Here is a 22,500-nt window from a genome sequence, read left to right on the forward strand (position 1 = left end):
ACCTATGTACCGGGCCCGGTCAGAACTAAATTGATGTGTTTGATTAAGTTCTATGTCAAATAAATCGGAAATCTGGAAACAAACTGTTGGATAATAAGTACGACATTGTTCCATGTATTTTTCCGGCTGATATCATGAGAGCAGAGGATTTTATGATCACTTATCTTAAATGGCATAACATCATTATCTCCATTCCGAGAGACCTTTATAGAGCTATGATTGCTACTCAGTTCGTGAAGTCATACTTGCAGTAATAGTTATTAGACTTATCCAAGTGGGAGACTATTGGATAAGGTGTCTAAGTCCATAACTATTTCTGGTATGTACTTGACCCAGTTTGGCATGGTCCATTTGGGTTGCATGGTATCATGCACTTGGGTAGACTAAAATGAGAGAAAAGATGCTTATGGTTATTAATATATTATGGGTTGTGATATATTAATAATATTATTTAATTAGTATTGATCAAGAATTAATTTAGAAGTAATTTTGTGATCAAAAGAAGACTAATTAAATATATGGGCTAATTGTGTAATCATCCATTTCTTTAATAGTAGGCTTGCAGTCCATGGTGTATTGAGTTGGGCTAAAACCCATGAGGTACTCCATGGATGCTCCATGGTGGTTTCGAGCCCATGGATCCAAGAAATGAAAAGTCACATCATTTAGGGTTTACATGGTGTAACCCTACTTGTGACACACTATAAAATGGATGTGTTAGCTACCAAATTCAAGACTAGTGAAGAACAACAGGGCATAGCCTAAGTCTAAGAGTGTTGCATTCCTCTCTAAGTTATTCAAAGTGTATTTGCTGTTGTGTGAAGCATTTGAGGCGTCACATTTGGTGTGTTAGGCTCACAAGATTCTTAAAGGAATTCCAGCAAGAAAAGGTATGTATTTCTTACTAGCTTTCATGTTTAAAAGTTCCCCATGTATGCTAGATAGGTTATGAACCTTGGAAAATCAAATTTCTATATATCGTAGTAAAACATAGATCCAAGATTTCTAGGGTTGCATGTACACCATAAGAGTGTTAGAATGCTCAAAACCCATCAACTTCTTACTAAAATATATACCTGCTGAAAGAGAGATCTAGCAGATGACAAAAAGAAACTACGAGAATCAACAACATATGGACAACTTAGCCAAAGATTATGAGAAGCCACTCCAAGTTTCAAGTTATGTGCATTAAGATCCTTAATGCCAATTGGATTCAGCAACATGTGGTTAATAGTTTAACAAGAGACAAACAGAATCAGAATCTCTATTATGCATTATGCTAGCTTGTAGTTCACACTCAGTGTAATTTTAAACATCAGGATCAAAAAACCAAGTTTGTGAATATCTTTTACAGCACATCAGATGTGCTTTTTCCTTGAAATTATGTTGCTACTTGAGATACTATAGAAAGGAATCCCTGATCCACCAATGCTACAAAAAAAATTAGAATTATGCAAAGACAATTTGTCAGATAGAGAATAAAGAAAGCCAAAACGAGATTCGTACTTAAAAAGTTTGTCAGGTGTCTTGTCTAGAACTATATCATCATCACCAAGAACCTTCTTTCCAATAGGATCAAACCCTCCAAAAATAACCTAGAATTCACCTAAATAACCTTCCTCTTGTAGTTTTCTATCATCTGAAATGATTTATAAAAACAAAAATAAAAAAGGTGATAAATGTGAATCTAATCATATCATATGCTTTGAATGTATATCCCATAACAACAATTGCAACATTGCATGTTACCTCATGATAAGTGTCCTTAAAATAATGAATAACCTTGAGAGCTTTAGCTCTTTCTTGAATGTTTGCGTTTGCTACATGGAATTGAAAGATCTTCTCTTTAGTATCCAAGATAAACACATTATCATGATTCAACAAAGATCGAAAGAATTGAATCTGTTTCACATGGACAACTCTTTTCCCTTTACATATGTACAATCTTGTTTCAAATTCAATTTTTTTCAGGTTTCTTGAATCCAGTTGCAACTGTTGGATTAATGTCAAAGTCCATAACTATAAATTGTAAGACTTGACCCGACCCGGCATGGTCCATTTGGGTTGCATGGCATCATGCATTTAGATACACTATAATGAGAGAAATAACACTTAAGGCTTGTTAATATATTATAAATTCTAATATATTAATAAGATTATTTAATTAGTATTGATCAAGAATTAATCGAGGATTAATTAAGTGATCAAAAGAAAACTAATTAAATATATGGGTTGATTGTGTAAATTATCCATACTTGTATAGCGGGCTAATGCTTCATGGATTGTCAAGTTGGTCTAAAACCCATTGTTGAATTCTAAAACTCTTAGATCGATTAGATCTTTCACAAGAACGATACAAGTAATGAAACAGTTTATGATTAATATGAGTATGAACACAAAACAAAATCAAACTTATGCTTATGATTCAAAACTGAGTCACGCCTCATCAGAGCTCGATGAAGAACTTCCGCTGTAGAGGCAAGCTAGGGTTTAAAATCTATGAAAATGAAAACAATGAAAGCAATAACATCTAAGTCTGCATGCATGCAGCTTATATACTAAACCTTAATACAAAGTAATGCACGGCTAGACAGGCCCAATACCGACATTCAAACTAGGTTATGGACTGAGCCCATAACGCAATCCACTAGTCTCAACAATCTCCCCCTTTGCGTCAGATGGGGCCAGAGATTATTTCTTTTGAGCAGGCCTCACCATCTTTATAACTTTAAATAGTTTAGGAATAATGGCAAGAAGAGTCTGTCATAATAGAATGTACCACCTCAGCATGTGGATGAACAGCTTTTTATCATCAACATTGTTCTAGTTGCACCTCTGTATGATCTCCAAGATATGCTCAAGACAAGACGTCGAGAAGAGGTGTTTGTCAACAAGAGCGAACATACATTTTTGACCTTCGCCCCTGAGAAACATGACCGTGTGATACTTCGAATCTATCTTCCCCTTGATCATGGAATTGACATTGCCAGCTCCGCCCATGGGTTTGATTGGTGGTCGCTTGTGTATGGCAGAGGCAATTTCCTGGTCCATCTTCGCTACCTCATGTATGTAGCAAACAAGCATACGCTTGACATGATCGATTATTGGCTGATACTCCTGTGGATTTGACAAAAGAATGTTGTTGAGGAGTATCCAGTCATGGGGGTTGAGGTTTGGTAGATCTGCAAGGGTAAAATGGTAGACTGAGCCTTCGGTTCCTCTAGTCACCCTGAATTTGACATTGATAAATTTCCCTGCTGAATAGGGCTTCATCACCTTGACCGTAGTTATCTTCTTTGAGCTCCAGGTCAAGTATTAGGGTTGAGCAAACTCCAAGTAAAACTCCAGAAGATCCCGGTCTAACTTCGGGTCAGGAGATGGAATAGCAACAGTTGAGTTGAAGCAGTGGAACATGAATGCCTTTCGAGTGATTGGCATGTCGAACTGAGCATCTTTGGAGTTATCAAGGCCAAAGGACATAATTGGCTCGAGTCAGAGAACAGTTGGCTCATTGATTGCACACCTCTGAAGTGAATCTTTTGTCCATACAGGGCACATGACCTTTTTCTTCTCTAGGAGCTCCGCCTCCTTTCGCTTCTGTTCTAGCTTAGCTCGCTGCTTCATGGAGATTTCTTCAGTTTTTTTTTTTCAGAAGTGTTAACCTTTGGGACAGGCTTCTTGGGAATCTCAACATAGACATCATCTTCGTTGTCTGTATCATCTTCACCAATCTTCTTCTTTTTCTTATCCTTGTTACTGACCGAAGCTTCATTACCCTTCGGTTCAGCAGTTGGCTTGGAGCTAGATAGAGGAGGTTGCTTCGACACTTTCTCTCCGCCTTGTTGCGGTTGGACCCCAGTCACCGAAACACCCTCGATACGGCTGAGCACATCCAGTGCCGGTCTGAGTGTGTCTGCCAAATGCCTTCTGATGGTGATAGTGATAAGTGGATCATGACCTTCAAGAAGATGAAGAAGGATAGAGTGAACATCTACAACATAACTCCATATAACCTCCCTTTCAGACTTGAAGTCATCAATCTCAGCATTAGCAGTTTTCAGTTTGTGTGTTTGCAATTTAAGCTGAGCTCTGCGTCTGGCAAGCTCATCCATAATTCCATTTTCCATAGCTAAGTCCGCTTGCAGTTGAGTCAAGCATTTGTTGACATTAGCATGGAACGTGTCATTAGACTGTTCAATAGTAAGGCGTGTCGCTTCAACCATCGAGCACTCAGATTAAAGAGTCTGTTGAAGAGTCTCTACGGAAGTGTTGACAGTGTCAGCATTCTTAGCAGTAGCCGCCTACAAGGAATCTAGAAATAGTTGAGCCTGGGAAACTAGTTTATTGACTTTTGCGGTCGCTTCCTTGCACTCCTTAGTAGAGGCATCAACAGCACGAGAGGCCTGTTGACATTGGGATATGGAGGCTTCAATAGCCTTGGCTGTAGCGGATAATGTGGCTGAATGTTCAGCAACAACCGAAGAGAACAGGGCCTTTAATGCAGCGTCGGAATAAGCTCCTGAGGAAGAGGAGGAAAGCAGTTGATCAAGCTTGTCGTTTACTGCTTTGAGATGACGTTTGGTGATAGGCTCATCGTCATCATCCTCACTTTGTACTCGATAAGGACTGAAATATGTGGAGTCGAATTCCAAGTCCTCGCTGCCCAAAATCGGGGTTGTTTCTATAGAAGGAGTTGGAGATAAAGGTTTTGAAGAAGGTGGAGGTTCAGTTGTTATAGGAGGTTCGGTTGTTAGAGGAGGTTCGGTTGTAAAAGTAGGTTCGGTTACAGGTCGTTTGGGAGCGGTAAAGGTAGGTTTAGCAGTAGTGGTAGAGGTTGTATTTGTGAAAATGGGAGTGGGAATAGGAATAGTGGTGAAGGGTTGAGAGGTGGTTGTTTGAGAGATAAGAGGGATAGAAATAGGAATTGTAACAGGTGTAGGAGAAGGAGGCAAGGAACGAACTAGAATTTCTGGAGTAGGGGAGCGAGGCGGACTGTCCCCTCGGTTCGAAGCCTCTTCATCAGAACTTTTGTTCTCAGAATCTGAAGATGGAGTGTTCTTCTGCTTAAGAGGAACATATTCTGAATCCAAATCGCTTGAGGATTGAAGAATAAGACTCCTAGCAGGCTTCTTCCGCTTTTTGGATTGAGGTTGAGAAGGAGCAGCTTTATCACTTCTTCTCTTCTTGGGGGTCTTCCCCTTGGTTGGTTTTGTTACCGGTCCCTCCTTATGCGGTTTAGGCTTCTTGCCCCTCTTGGCTGGTTTGTTAGCCTCTTCAATGGACCGAAGCATTGTAGGAGTAAGATCACGTGGACCAACGGATTTACGTTTCCTGTATTGTTGAAGAAGTTTGCTCGATGCTGAGATACAACCGAGCATGGTTTCAGGAATAGAGCCGATGTATGAGAAATTTATTGGATCAGTAACGATGATTTTTCGTCGTATGAAATGTGGCGATAGAAGAAAGCAAGGAATTCGCCATAATTGGGACATGATTACGGTCCATTGCCCATTTGGTGATTGTATGGTTTCAAAGCACTCCATGGATGGTGTCAATGGGCCCCTTTGATGAATTCTAGGTTAAAAGCCCAAGACTTGTCTTTTCCCTATAAATAGTCATGTATTATTCATAATTAGGGTTAAGAGAGTGAGGCAAAATGTAGCCGCCACGTTGTGAGGTTTCTTGTAGAGTTAGATTCTTATTTTCTTAAGTGTAATTTGTTCCTCACAATTCAATAAATCGAGTGTTCATTCGACATAATCTTCATATTTGTGTTTGTTCTTATTTTCCGCATCTTGTTCATCAAATCTTAATTAGGGTTTTAATCCCAACAAGTGGTATCAGAGCGGGTCTTTGAAGATCTATTGATTTTTGAAGTATCGGTTCTTGATTTGGTGATTTTCTGCACATATATTGAAGATTATTGGTGTTTTGGTGGTATGGAATCAAAATGTTGTTCAAGTTACTGCTCATGGAAATTTATGTTGTTCATCACTGTTCATCTGGTATTTTTTTTATTCATTCTTCTGCGATCTGGTGATTAGCTTAATCCAAAAATCAGTCGATTTTAATCATTTGTTTTGACCCAATTGGATCCATTAGTGTCTTATCTTGATCTGGCCCAATCCTTTGGCCGATTCACTGTTCATGATCCAACTCTTTTTCCGTAATATCACATTCGATTTCCGTTTGTGTCATTTACCTTACGTGCTCAATTCATCCATTTATTCATTCTCTCAAGATCAATCAAGATTAACAATCGTTGCTTGTATCATTGTCGACTAAAGGATATTGATTTGTCTTCAGCAATTCTGATGAATCGATTTCTGTTTGACTCTTTTCAAGTTCATTATTTTCATCGTTTTTCTTGTTCCGTTCTTACTATTGATTTTATTTCATTCGTTTCTTGTTGAACTATAAAATTATTGATGATCTCTGAATGAAATTGATCTGTGGAGTATCGACTTATTGTTGGATGGAAATTTTGGAGTCCTGTGATGATCAATTGAGAAAACGTCGGTCAACGAATAAAAAGTCAAAATTGAAATAGAGGTTTCTTTTGATCGGTGATCTTATCTGCTCGCAACTCGTTGATTAACATTTCTAAATGTTCGTTGTGTAATGGGTCTCGGAATTAATGAAATCAGAATACGAAATTAAAACGAATGGAGTCGAAATCGAAGTGTGATGTTCAATTGTTTGGCATACGGAACTTGAACTGGCTTTGAAATTGGAACTCTTATCCCCATCGAAATTGGGTCGCTGATTCGCAATCGGTATTGTGATGTTGGATCGATTGATTCGGAATCGGAATTATGATTGGGCTTGTATTCGTCACTCACATCTACATCAGAAACGAACCCGTGTTCGGGACCTAGTGTTCGCTGTTGGGTTGTTCAGAGTTTGGAATTGATTTGGAACGAAAGGAGTGAGGTTCGGTTGGTAGCTCTTGGAACGAACCTCGATCTTGGGTTCGCGTGTTTATGCTGGGACTGAAATAGGAGATGAACCGAAAGCGAACCTGTGATTCGGCTTGGCTAAGGTTTCGCTCCTTATTCTAATCGTGATGCTCGGTTTTGCTTTTGTATCAATGAAACTGGGTTCGGTTGTTAATGGTTGGAGAAAACGAAGGATGAACCGAAAGCGAAAGGAGTTTCGCCTGATATGGAAATAAGAAACGAACCGAACGTTCGGTTGTGTTCGCGTGAATAAATGGCGGTCTTGAAACGAACTTAGGTTCGGTTGCTTGTACTTGAAACGAAAGTATGATCTGTAGCATTTGTTCCAGTCGCGCATTTCTTTTATCAGTCATATATATTGGGGAAGAAGACTTAATGATTCATTTTTGGTCCCTGAAACTTCAGCGAATTGGCTCTTTTGGTCCCTGTTGTTTTCACAGTTTGGTATTTTTGGACCATTTCCAGTTTTTGTTACAAATGAAGGGGTGTATTGATGCAAAAATTCCATTCCAGCCCCTGTCTTTCAGCAAGTGACAGTTTCTGCCCTATATTCAGAAAAGTTTACAAATTTGAGGGCTGGTGAATAGTTTTGAATTCTTTAACGCACATATTTTTTTCGTGAACAGAAAATTATGGATTCCATCAAGTCTTGGCGGTTCGGAAGGTCGTTTTTCGTGATATCATCAAATTTTTCACGACTTTTTCGGATTTTATACTTCATTGTGTATATCGTTTTGTCGCGGGGGAGCTTAGTAATTTTTTTTTATCCATTCAAGATCATTCTCATGACCATTTAAAGGCTTTATAATCATGTTTTTGATTATAAATCGGGGGAGAATTTGGTATGGCCATTCGAAATTGGATTTGTGACTTTTCAAAGTTGAAGATTTTTGATAAAGCTTATGGTAGAATTATGAAGGTAGCTTTTACAGCGGAAGTTCTTCATCGAGCTCTGCTAAAGCTTTTACAGAGAAGTATCCTTTACAGCGGAAGTTCTTTATCGAGCTCTGCTAAGGACTTGTTATATCTCCGACTTCTTGTATTTTCTCGATCAAGTGGCGTTACGAATCATAAAGTTTGGGTTGTTACATGATATTTTTTGATGGCTTATATCATTAGCTTATTTGAAGATCATTGTGACTTGGAGGGGGAGCTCTTCAAAGACAAGAAGTGATTCGGTTTCTTTGTTCTGAAATGGGTTTTTATGGCGGGTTTGGTTTTCATGAAGATTCTTTGGGATTACATTCGAAAATGAAGTTTAAAGACATTACTTCAGTGCCTCATTTATATATCCTAGAGCCCGTGCTTGAAGACTATTGAAGAATCAAGATTCGTGGATTGCTTCATATATTCCTCGTTGCAGATCTTTTTATTTGCTAGATGCTTGTTTTGGAAGTTAAAGCATTGTCATCCATTCCATACTTTGAGGGGGAGATTGTAGGGTTTCAAAGCACTCCATGGATGTTGTCAATGGGCCCCTTTGATGAATTCTAGGTTAACAGCCCAAGACTTGTCTTTTCCCTATAAATAGTCGTGCATTATTCATAATTAGGGTTAAGAGAGTGAGGCAAAATGTAGCCGCCACGTTGTGAGGTTTCTTGTAGAGTTAGATTCTTATTTTCTTAAGTGTAATTTGTTCCTCACAATTCAATAAATCGAGTGTTCATTCGACATAATCTTCATATTTGTGTTTGTTCTTATTTTCCGCATCTTGTTCATCAAATCTAAATTAGGGTTTTAATCCCAACAGTGATTATAGTCCAGAAACGCCCACATGAAATCTCCGAATTCCTGGACAAAGAAACTAGGCTTTGAACCAACTGCTACCAAATAATGGATCCATAGTCTAGATTAAGCCCACTGTACAGCCCATACAGCACCGTCATGAATTCCTTGCTAGCACCATCGGAACAAGCGCTCCGCTCAGTCAATCCCTTGAATAAGAGCGTGAAAAGACCATTCCATTGAGGAGGAAGGCAGGACTTCTTGAGCTTCATGACAGTTGTTAGGGTTTCGGTATACCTCATCTGATAAAACATTGTGAACAGTTGGCCAGTTGTAATGAAATCAGGGTTTACCAGAGACGGATCTTGAGAAAGACCAATTAGGGCACATAATTGACTCTTGGAGATAGAGACCTTCACATCGTGAAGTTCAAAGTGGATCTGTTCATTAGCCTTGTCGTAGAACGCCGTTGAGTAGACAAGTGACAAGAACGACATCGGAACAACTTCAACCTTTGTCAGTGCGTCGACGAGTGGTGAGTATTTGAGACACTCAACCACATACAGCATAGAAGGATCATATACGAAAGGAGTGAGATCAATGATTAGGTTCTGTTGGGGTTTGATAGTGAGTAAGGGTTGACAAACTGAGTTATCGTGAAAAGATGAAGATTCTGCCATTATAGGAGCTTGAAGACGACTATGAACAGTTGCAGAAAATCGTCAGGTTACTTTGAGAGCTTTTTGGAAGTGACAAAGGTTGAGAGAGTACCATTCCAATTCCTTTTATACGTACAAGGAAGAGAGAGAAGAATCTGGCTGAAATCTTGGATTATCTCAAAAATAGCACCAGAGGTGATGTGTGAACAGTTGGAGTGCCGAAGATGACGCAGGAGAGAGAAAAACATTTCCCTTTTTCACACCTTTTCATAAAAGTCACCTTTTTCAAATCGCCAAACCGTTTGGATTTCGGCTGAGTTAGCTACCACTTTATCCCAATCGTTTCCCCTTACGACGCTTGAGAGTTTGTTCCTTGAGCATTTGAATCATTAATCTGTGTGAAACTTAGAATTTGGAAAATTAAAAAATTTCGTGCAAAGGGTGTAAAAGATAAAAAAAAATAAAAACGGGTATTTTTGGGATTATATGTGTTGTCGTATTTAGACATAAAACGATTGATTCTAGGAAAAAATCACTTCCTTCAAAGTCAAGAGAGACATTGAAGTGCTTGCTTGGTTTCCCATGAAATAACGATCAATAACTTGTTGAGAAGTTTTGAAAGGCTTCTTTTAAAGATTAAAGTGGGTGGCTTTCGCTTCAATTCATAATTTTGATACTTAACATAAGACCAAAAGAGAATGAAGTACTTGTGAGATCATTGTGATCTGTTGAACAAGTAGGTGAGAAATGCTTTATAGTGACGAGAGAATTAAAGAAATCTCAAAAAAAAAAGGATCTTTTAGGGTTAGAGAAGCGTTGGTGAAAGGCAATCTCATAAAGACCACTCAAAAAGAAAAAAAAATATTTCATAGGATAACAAGTAAGATCTTGAATTATTAAATTCACCATCAATTCATTAGTGGTGTTGAATTTTGGGTTTTACTTAGTACATTGTAGCATGTGACTAAGATCATGAACATAGATTTTGTATTACCATAAACTTCAACGGTTAAGACTGAGAGTCTCAGGGGTTATATTGATGAAACGAATTATAGTGGAGAAAGATGATGGAGATGGTATAAGAAGCAAAAGTACCTCTGCATAAAAGAAAAGAAGGACTAAGCAGAAAACTCTAAACTCAATTTGAGTAGAGTAAGGTAGCTCATGATTAGAGTGAATCATATAGCTTGGATTGGGAAAACATGATTGGTATATATCATATTATTAAGGCTTCACTCAAAATCTGTCGAGGCTTTAGTCAACATACAGCAATATGCTTCTAGGGACTCTTAACTAGGAAAACCATTTACTTGCCTTAGCATTGCGATTGAGATCCATATTTAGAAAAAAAAATAATAATAAAATGAAAAAATATTTTTGAATGTTGTGAGAGTTGACCAATTGAACGAAAAAGAAAAATATTTTTGGATTTCTTAAGAATTTTTATAAAAAGAAAATATTTTTGAAATTTTATAAGTGGAAAAAAAATGTACATAAGTGAACAACTGAAACGCCTTAAAAATGAACAAGTTCAGAAGTACCGAACCCGAAATAGACTGAACGCTCGGTTTATTTCGGTTCATGGACCAACTTCACCCGAAGTAGACCGAACCTGAAATGGACCGAACCCAAAATAGACCGAATGTTCGGTTCATTTCGATTCATATAGGTTCACTTTATTTCAGTTGTTACTTTTATGGGAGCGAAAGCGATTTCAGTGCTGACTCGGCTTGAATCATTCCTAAGCCTTGTAAAAATTTATTGAAGCTTGCTTCAGGTAAGGCGTTTGTGAATATGTCTGCCAGTTGATCAGTCATTCTGACGAAGTGATTTCGACGTTGCCATCTTCGACGTGATCCTTGATGAAATGGTATGTCAGTGCGATATGCTTAGTTTTCGAGTGTTGCACTGGGTTGTGACAAATTCTGATTGCGCTTTCGGAGTCACAGTATAATGGGATTTTCTTCATGTTTAAGCCATAATCCCGGAGTTGACTCTCTATCCAAACGACTTGAGATGTACAGGATGATGCGGCAATGTATTCGGCTTCTGCAGTGGATAACGAAACACAAGTTTGTTTCATTGATTGCCAAGTGACTATTTTTCCATCCAAAAATTGACATCCTCCTGTGGTGCTTTTACGATCCAATCCACAGCCACCTAGATCGGCATCTGAAAATGCTTGAACAAAGAATCCAAAGTTGGATGGATACCATAGATCGAGAGAGGAGGTTCGCTTTAGAGAGCGAAAGATGTTCTTCACTGCTTGAAGATGTGGTTCTCGTGGGTTGGCTTGAAATCGAGCACAATAACAGATAAAGAACATGATGTCAAGTCTACTGGCAGTAAGATACATTAGAGACCTGATCATCTGTTGATAAATCATTGTATCAGTGGCTGGTTTCTCCAATGATGGTGTGAGTTTCATTCCAAAAGCCATCAGCACTTTTACTTTGGAGTCTCCCGTCATTCCAAACTTGGTGAGTAAAGTCTTGGTATATGCTTCATGATTAATAAAAATGTCTTCGGGTCCCTGTCTAATGTTCAATCCAAGAAAGAAATTAATTGGACCCATTGAGCTCATTTCAAACTTAGTTTCCATCAACTTTCGGAATTCAGCTGTTAAGCTAGGATTCATGGAGCCAAAGATGATGTCATCAACATAAATTTGGACTATCATAAGGTGGTTACCTTCTCGCTTACGAAAGAAGGTTGGGTCAACCGAACGTTGTTTGAATTTAGACATTTTTAAGAAACGAGTGAGAGTTTCATACCATGCTCTGGGAGCTTGTTTCAGGCCATAGACAGCTTTGTCGAGGATATAGCAATGTTCAGGATACTTCTCGTTCATGAATCCTGGCGGTTGCTCAATATATACGGTTTCTTCAAGTTCACCGTTGAGGAAGGCACAATTGGAGTCCATCTGATAGACTTCAAAGTTCTTGTGAGCAGTGTATGCAAGAAAGATACGAACAGATTCTAATCTATCCACTGGAGTGAAGGTTTCTTCATAATCAATTCCCTCTTCCTGACAATATCCTTTGACCACCAGCCTTGCTTTATTACGAATGACAATTCCTTCTCTATCCATCTTGTTTCTGAATACCCATTTGAGACTGACAACCGATGCATCCTTTGGTGTTGGAATAAGACGCCATACATTGTTTCGTTTAAACTCATTCAGCTCATCCTGCATGGCTTGAACCCAGTCTGAATGATCAAGAGCTGAATTAACAGTGTTTGGCTCAATTTTGGATACGAAGGAATTGAACATACAAAACTCGAATTTCGAAAACAGAGCATCCTGTTTCGCTTTGATTTGAGAGCGAGTCAACACCTTTTCTGAGGATTCCCCAATAATTTGAGTCTGGGGATGATCTTTGGTCCATTTGATAAGTGGAGGAAACTTTGGATCATAGATAGGATCTAATTCAATGTTGATTTCTTCTTCGAGTTCAGACAAATTGTCATCTTCACTAACTGTTTTCTCCCCCTCAAAGAATGAGTCCTGTTCAGGACCAGCATTCGTACCTCCTTCATTGGTTGGAATTTCAGTAGAGGCAGTTGTATTTGGCGATGATTTCTCCCCATGCAACGAAGAATCTTGATCATGATGGGGAGAAGAACCCTCCCCCTCGCCATTTGGACAGGCACCAGAAGGTTCGCTTCCGTCTGCACTTTCCGTTCCTTTGGATTAATCATCAACCATTTTTCTAGCAGCAGCATCTATAACTTGTTTCATATTGTCAACTTTGTTGTCTTTCGCAGTTGATTCTGAGTCAATTTCCTTTTGAGGCTCATCAAACAAGAGCATGAATTAGTCGAAAAGATTCGAGACAGAGATAGTAATCTAACCATTCTTTGGAAATATGTCTTGTGATGCATCTTTTGTTGCGTTTAACTTCTTAACATAACTATCGTCAAAAGTGACATAGTATGTTTCTTCAATTTTATTCGAACGTTTGTTAAGAACTCTATATGCCTTGAAGTTCAGGGAGTAGCCTAACAAAATTCCTTCGTCCGCCTTAGCATCGAACTTGTTTCGATTCTCTTTGGAGTTGAAAATGAAGCATCTAGAACCGAACACATGAAAGAATTTCACGTTTGGTTTTTGATTGTTTAGGATCTTGTAAGGAGTAATGTAGAACCGTTTATTTAAGATCGATTCTGAGTATAACATGCAGCCGCAATTGCATCAGCGCAAAAGTATGATGGCAAGGACGCGAAGCATAACATGGTGCGAGCAGCTTCACACAGGGAACGATTTATCCTTTCAACAATGTCGTTTTGTTGCGGAGTATATGGGGCTAACAAATTGTGAGTCGTCCCCTTTTCAGCAAGAAAACATTCAAAATCTTTGTTTTTGAATTCCACGCCATTATCGCTCCTTATACTACGAACAACCTTTCTTAATTGTGTTTCTATCTGTTTAATGAAGAGCGTGAGCTTTGGTGTAGCTTCATACATTTGCTTGAGAAAGAAGGTCCATGTGAACCTTGAGAAATCGTGTACTATAACCAGAATATATTTGTTTCCTCCAATACTTTCGATGGAAGATGGAGCACATAGATCAATATACAGTAACTCCAATGGTTCTATTACCTTAGTGTTGATAATTGAAGGATGACTTTTCCGACTCTGCTTTCCCATTTCACAGGCTGCACGGAGATGTTCTTTATCAAATTTCAAAACTGGCAGCCCTCGAACATGATCACCTAAGACCAATTTGTTGATGTCCTTGAAGTTCAGATGAGAGAGTCTTCTGTGCCATAACCAGCTTTCATCGGAGTGAGCCTTTGTGAGTAAACAGACTGCTGGTTTACCTCTTTTTGGATTGAGGTTCCGGGGATACATTTCCCCTTTTCTCTTTGATTTCAACAGAATGTTGTTTGATTTCTTCTTGACAATTTCTGAGCCTTCATCACCGAATGATACTTTTAACCCGGTACCAACCACCAGATGTGATACACTGATGAGGTTGTGTTGGATCCCTTCAACATACGCAACCTTCCTTATGGAGAACTCGCCATTAGTGATCATTCTGTAGCCTTTAATAGTTCCAAAAGAGTTGTTGCCATAGTTTACAATACCGCCATCTTTGAGAGAGCGAAACTCCCTTAGTTCCTCCTTCCTTCTTGTCATGTGACGCGAGCAGCCAATATCAATGTACCATTCTTCATCAAACTGCTCGTCACGTATAACCTGCAAAAAATTAAGCATATTTAGGAACCCAAAGTTTCTTGGGTCCTTGTGAGCCTTTTACAGGACATGGTATAGTAAGAGAAATATCAACCGTATATGTGCGTTAAATTAAAGTCGTTTCATCTTTTCTTTTAATGGTGAAAACCTTAATTTTTGTTGACTTAGGAAGACTAGGGTTTTTCACAGAAGGACTGGAATTTAGAGATTTGGAATTAGGAGATACATTAGATTCTTGGTTTTTATGTTCAGACTTGTAGGCTTGAGGACCGAAATTGCTATTTCGTTTGCCATGAAATGTGGGACCGAAACTCTTCTTTCTATTGTTGTAGGATGAAGGACCGAAACTGCTCTTTCAGTTGGAGTTGGATGAGGGACTGAAACTGCTCTTTCGGTTGGAGTTGGATGAGGGACCGAAACTGCTCTTTCGGTTGTTCAAGGATGAAGGATCGAAACTGCTCTTTCGGTTGGAGTTGGATGAGGGACCGAAACTGCTCTTTCGGTTGTTCAAGGATGAGGGACTGAAACTCTCCTTTCAGTTGTAGTTGGAAGATGAACCGAAACCACCCTTTCGGTTGTTGATGGGTGATGGACTGAAACCGCTCTTTCGGTTGTTGATGGGTGATGGACTGAAACCGCTATTTCGGTTGAATTTAGTCGAGGGACCGAAACTACCCTTTCGGTTCCAATCTATTGAAGGACCGAAACCATCTTTTTGGTTCCTATCGTAACTGTGCTTCTGGTTCCTTGAGTTTTCTTCCAATTCAAACTTCCATTCAATCCTTACAAAATCAGGATTCTGAGAGTTCCAAAATTGATTTCTTTCGGAGAGATTCTTATTGTATCTTATGTTTCGTTGATGCTTTCTATCAGCCACCTGTTTTGGATTTCTATGAATGTTGCCCTTTCTTTTAGAAGCATGATCACATCATTCACTCTTTCTTGAAGAAGTATCACTCGTAGTTTGTATCGGTTCATCCACAGATGGTTTAGTTCCACTTGTGCTCGGCACATCGTACTTTGTAGGCTCATTTAGTGGTTCAAGTTATATCTACCTTTTACTCTCCATGAGGTTTTCTGAGAAAGACCCTTCGTTTCGTCTGTGTTGTCAACTTGGGCCGACCAAAAGAATTCATCACATCCACCAACATTGTCTTCTTCTACCATCGCGGTTAACTCTACTGTTTGTTGTGGAGTGACACCTGGCATAGTGTAGACTTGATTTGGAGTAGTCTGAACCTTTTGGTACACAATAGCTTTAGCTTTGAGAACTTTGGACTTATCGGCAGAGGAGCGAGCAAACTCAACAAAGTTTTCAGAAATAAGGTTCTTATTGGATTTGGGTTTGTTTTTGGCTAATTCATAACAGTCTACCAAATCCTTTATAGAAATTTCACTCAAATCGTCATCCTCATTAAGTTCCACTGTATTTTCAACTTCAATTTTGCTTTCTGAACTCAAGTTGGCATTCAAGGAGTCAAATTTTTGTATAGTTTCGGCTCTCAGTTTCAATCTATCATTTTCATCTAGCATATTTTTTAGCATGTCCTTGTGGTCCTTGGACTTTATGTAGGATTCAATTTTGTCCAGACCTATCTTATATGCTGGAGACACCTCGTCAGAAGATACAACGCTTTCACAGTTGTATGCTTTTGCATCGATTTCATCCTCCTTTAATTCAAGGAAAGGTAAAATCATACGATGTATTTTCTTCCCTATTTCACAGTCAAGATGCAACTGAGTTATGTTAAAATAGAGTCTCTTGGCAATTAAACAAAAAACATTTCTTTGTTTGAGAAGTTTAAGATTGTCTCTCTGCAAATAAATAGAATCATCTTTTGATCTAATTAATTCCTTTTCCTTCTGCTCGATCCACATTCTCCGTTCCATACTCTTTGAAGAAATCCTGCTGATTTTATCGGTTAGGTTAGAATTCGTGACACGGGTTTGGGTGAGACTGCTACTTTTACTTGAGAATTTTGAATTCAAATTATTTAACTCCTTTTCATAATTATTAGCAGGTAGTTTTAGAGAAGCAAGAATATTTTGTACCTTTTTGATCAACTCATCACATTCGTTGATCTGAGTGCTGACAGGCTTGACAGCAAAACATTTGTCCTCTCACTCTCTTTCTTCTTCAACTCCCCCATCAGTTGTGTATCCTCTCATTTGGGACACACCCTCGGTCACTGCAAAGCATCTTCCCATTGTTTGTTCTACTTTTGCCATCATAGCTTTTCCGTGAGTAGGCTTCCTAACTTCATCATCCTCCGAATCTCTGGACCAGAACTGCACACTTCCAAACTCATCACTATTGTTCGAACCCTGCACAATTAAAGAATTCATGGTATAGTTATTAACAGCACACTTTCTTTTCTTTATCTCCTCCAATCTTCTAAGGAGGCTCGCTTCCTCATCATCTTCGCCAGTCTTCTCTTCTTTCTTTCTCAGCATGCAGTCTTTCGCAGAAATGATTTTTGCCTCCACAGTAATGACAGTCGAATCCATAGTCTCCTCCAATTTTAACTTCCTTCTTTGACTCTTCGGACTTTGACCCCATCTTCGGTTCCTCCTTGATCCGTTTGACACTATAACTTCCCTACCAGTTTCGGTTCATGTTGGCTGGGAATTTCTTCTTGATGAATTTTCTGGGTTTGACACCATCATTGCATATTCTTCGCCGGTTAGATCAAAATCTACAATATCTAATCCCACTTCTTCTTTAACTGAACTCTTTCCTTTGAAGACAAGAGCTAAAGAACCCAGACCCGAAACCACATTCGTTTCTTTCGATAAGGCATTCTCACAGGATTTTAAAATACCTACAAGTTTTGCCAGAGAGTATGACTTGAACTGTTCATGAGCTTTGACAATTGACACAATTCAGGTCTGAGACCATTCATGAAAGTGACCTTTTGTTCGATCACCTTTCTTTCAATCCCATGCTTTATCATCTTACTCGAAAGATGATTGAAACGATCGAAAGTTTGGATAAGTTTTTCTTCAGGCTTTTGTTTAAAATCACCAAACTCTGATAACAGGAGAGTTTGAATAGAGTGTTCCAGATCTTCATCTGTGGAATATAATTCCTTCAATCTATCCCAGATCTCCTTAGCTATAGCACAGGAACTTACCAAATGAAACGTATCCGATTGCAGCGTAAACCTTATCATCCATAGAGCTTTGATGTTGCACTGAAACTTCTCTTTTTCATCCTTAGGAATGTCTTTGACGTCATTGACAAGCTGATTGTATTCTTTCTGCATTTTAACAATCTTTGATGTGCTTGAGTGAGCGAAAGGGCCTGAAGTGATTGCTTCCCAGATTATATACCCATTGTCCTCTGATCCAATCACGTAGTCTTCAAAGTGATGCATCCAAACTTCATAGTCTTGCGTATACAAGATCGGTATTCTTGTTGTAGACCCTATGCTATTGGAGATATTTATCGGATTAGTTTGAGAATTATCCATAGACATTGTGAATACTTTTGATTGAAAACCTGTAAAAGATCAGACTTGTAATTTTTTGTTTAGGTTTAGATTAACAATTAATGAGATACGCCAATAATGAGTGACGACTCAATAAATATCTATCAATGCGGAATTAAAACCCTACGAACTTCTTCGACAGAAGAGGTGTGTATGGATTACCAATTGTTGAATTCTAAAACTCTTAGATCGATTAGATCTTTCACAAGAACGATAAAAGTAATCAAATAGTTTATGATTAATATGAGTATGAACACAAAACAGAATCAAACTTATGCTTATGATTCAAAACTGAGTCACGCCTCAGCAGAGGTCGATGAAGAACTTCCACTGTAGAGGCGAGCTAGGGTTTACAAGCTATGAAAACGAAAACAATGAAAGTGATAACATCTAAGTGTGCATGCATGCAGCTTATACTAAACCCTAATACAAAGTAATGCACGGCTGGACAGGCCCAATACCGGCATTCAAACTAGGCTATGGATCGAGCCCATGATGCAATCCACTAGTCTCAACACCCATAAGATGCTCCATGGATGCTCCATGGTATATTTGAACCCATGGATCCAAGGAAATGGAAAACCATGACAATTAGGTTTTACCCTAATTGTCACTAACTATATAAGCATCTTATTTTTGACAAAATCGGCCACTAGATGAGATGTGAAAGGGCCAGTTGATTTCATGAAGTGTGTATGTTCTCTCAAGTTCTTCCAAGTGTATTTGGTGTTGTGTGAACCATTTGAGGTGTCACACTTGGGGCACTAGGCACTCAAGCTTTATGAAGACATTCTACCTCAAAGAGCTATGTAATTCTAACTTGATATATTCATATGAATGATTGTCATTTTGCTAGTTAGGATGAATACCTTGGAAAGTTCATATTCGCATGTACAATAGAGAAAACATAAACCCAACAGCAACACAACCTTCAAGTGGCACAATACATGGTTTGAAATATGACAAGAATTTATCTGATTCATGACTTTGAATCTCTCTATGTTGCACAGCATCCCCTCCAAGAATCGCACCAAGCTCAACTGTTTTTATTGCAGCTGTTCCAGCTTCATCCTGATTATCACATTTAGTTGATTTGAATTGAAATTTTCTTAAAAAAAATAAGAAAGTGTTACTTAATTTGGGATATAGGATGTTGTTATACATTGCTTGTATCTTTTCCCAACCAGAAGTGTATGTCCTATCCATAAGCACCTCCTCTCCCATTAAAAGTCTGCAAATATATGAATGATTAAAACAATAAAATTTTATAAATGAAATAGAAATTGTGAAAGATTATGAGCAACCTGCCAAACAACGTATGAATCACCCATGTAGAATCTACCATAATCTGATTTTGACAAAGGAACTGGTTGAAAGTTTTCAATTCTCCATATTTCAAGCCCTCTAAAAGGTGTTAAGTGAAAAACTAACAACAAGTGCAAATGAATCATACATGCATATAATGACTGAATTTCTAGTGTTCTTTAAAGTATGATAACTATAAAACAAATTGATGTTGGGTAAGGATACGGTTTAGAACCAACTCCCTGTAATGCAGGTTCAAGAGCTTTTGTAGTAGCCATGGTGCTTGTAATTTCTTAAAATGATGACAGAAGAAAATACCATCAAATTTCCCACTGTGTAGTCTCTATAAGTAAGATTTTTTGCAAGGAAACATAGATTAGAACAGTCGTCACTAAAAAAATTGAGAGAATCAAAATCGGGTTAAGCAAACATCTAATCATCCCTAAAATCATATTCTATGCTCTGAAAATTAATTCATTTAGAAAATGATCTTAAGAATTAGAGAGATTCTAAATGGAGGTTAAGATCATGATATTGAGAAATCTAAATTAGATCACAATAATAACAATATAAACTCGCAATGCAAAGTAACAAACGAGAGACAAATTAAGTACTAACAGAGGGAAGGTTAATTAACAACAACATACCTGGGATTCGATCTAGTAATTGGCTCTAAAAATGCATTTTGGAGAGACGAATGCGAAATTGTAAGCAAAATGTGAATAACTAATCTATCTTAAGAAATTATGGTTACTAACAGAGGGTCTGTGTCGGGTTTGACAATTAACCTGATTGCCTGCGGTTGTAAGGCGATTGACGTCACCATTTTTGCTCTTTTGAAGATGTACGCTTAAATAGAGATGGTTGGATTCCTAAGCTAGTTGTATTTTACAAATGTCCTAGATATGATAAACCCTAAACCCCATAGTAGAGTGGTTGTTGGTGACAACTTCCAAGGAGGGGTTACCGACTTCAAATGAGATGGCGTGGATGTATAAGCCCTTTAGGGTTTATGTTTTCCTGTGTGTACCAAATATTTTGCAATAAAGGCAAGGCGAGTGACTGAAATCCTCAACCTCGATGTACACAGTAAGTTAATTTGACTCCAGCGTATTAGCGACCGAAAACGACGGGAGGAAGAGGAGGAAGGGACAAGGGAAAGCAATCACAGTAGGGACAAGGGAGGGAAAAATGACACATGATAGAAATAAGTGAAGATAATTATTGACTGTTATTACGATTTAAGTGAGATAAGTGAAGCCAAGGGAGATCTCTATGAAACCGCAAGTTGGCTTTTTGGTTAGAGAGAGAGAAGGCTTCTTTCTTGCTAATCGGAAGCGGTGGGGGGGGGGGGGGGTTGGGGGGTGTTTAACTTTTCACATAGAATAGGCGGCCATTTTTGGGGATTTTATTTCCCGCTTAAAACGTATGTTTCATTAAAAAAAATATAAAGTGACACGCTTAGATGACACACATTTTATGATAGGCGTCCTCCGTATTTCTTTTTTTTCTTTTCTGACACTAATTTCAGGGTGCGCATAAATGTGTGTCCTCCATCCTTCAAGTTTTAGAAGATATGACATTATTTTTAGGACGGACGCGTTCACGTGTCATAAATCACTGCGCGTCATTGTTCGTGCGTCCTTATAGGGCTGCTTCCTAGTAGTGCATAAAACCCATCATTTTTAGTTGTAAGAAGAGAAGAAAAGAGCTTAAATAACATGACAAAAACTCATGAAAAGGCATTCCATATATACTCCCATCCAAGACATACATTTATGCTATAATAAAATATAACATAAAGTGTGACATCTCCATTTTCATGGCCAGAAAAAACCGATTTATTTATGCTTATGTAGAAATCACAGTACCCTTTTTGAAAAGCGGTATTGTGGAAATTGTTCTCAGAAAACATGATAATGATATTATCAAAGCATTTCCAAAGAAACGTATTTTATTTATATTAAAACATTGAGATGTCATTGTCAATATAGAAACATAAGCATAACGAAATATTACAAGCTTTACAGTAATTAAACTAGTGGCCTAATACTCCTTGAATCTCTCAGCAGAATGTATCTTTCATATAGCCACATGTGATACAATAAATTGACTGGGTCAGGTTGGGAGACCTGGTGAGTGCATAGGATTTTTAACCCACAATAATCTAATTATTATTCAAAATCATCACACAATTAACCTAATTTCCCATCCCCATTATCTTGTTTATTCTTAAGGGTCTTTCATAAGAATCATCTATTCTTCATTTATTTATTCCTAAAAAATAGGCAGGAAGTCCATCGCTGCTAGGGTTATCTAACAGGCACTAAGTCAATAGGTGTCAATGACATAACTGCCAATGTTATATGTTAGGAACTAAGTCCATAGCTACTAATGTTCATTTGTAAGGCCCTAAGTCCCTAGCTGCCAGGGTTTCTAGAGTACATCTGGTTAACATATCGTTCACAAACACCTATAGGTTGCGAGCCTGCTAATGTATTCCACTAGATTCCCCCTCATCATCTATATCATCTTTCATGTCTCACTATTCTTCTACCAATCTTTTATCCAATATATTTATAGGTATAAAAATACATATACAGTTTAAATCATGTAAAACATGTATCAATCATTTATCTAGCATAGATATCAGGAACACATATAATAATCACATATAGAATGTATTAATATTAGCTACTTCATATCTATGTGTAAGATGAAAGTAACTATGCACTCACTTGCTAAAGTGACGACTCGAAATTCGGACAGCACTTCCCTTCTAACAATTAACTTTTCTTTTGACGAATCCTAGTATTATTATCACTAATTTTTAGTCTAATATATATTGCAACTAATTATTAGTCAATATTTATCATTATGTCACACCCCAAGAACCGTAGGCGGAAACATTTCCGGGGCGGACTCGACGTTGAGTATCAAATCCAATGTACATAGTAAGCAAAGTAAACAACCATTACATTACATATAAAAGTTTTACATTTGTTCAAAAGTAAGTTGTACAAGTGTGATACATAATATATATGAACAAAAGTAAGACGTGTCTTCTACGCACTCCGTCTTCGCCAAAAGGAATCATCCGGTACCTGCCTAATACGGACCTGAGAATACAAGCGGTTTGAAAATCAGCATAACGCTGGTGAG

The 22,500-nt window shown here is 38.1% G+C and overlaps 1 pseudogene; it reads right to left on the reverse strand.

The window, feature by feature from the left end:
* Positions 1 to 1,358: 1,358 nt before the first annotated feature.
* On the reverse strand, positions 1,359 to 19,616 carry LOC145029759 (villin-2-like; annotated as a pseudogene).
* Positions 19,617 to 22,500: the final 2,884 nt, after the last annotated feature.

This window comes from Lactuca saligna, chromosome 2 (genome assembly GCF_052625555.1).
Source record: "Lactuca saligna cultivar CGN05327 chromosome 2, ASM5262555v1, whole genome shotgun sequence".
Lineage (NCBI taxonomy): Eukaryota > Viridiplantae > Streptophyta > Magnoliopsida > Asterales > Asteraceae > Lactuca > Lactuca saligna.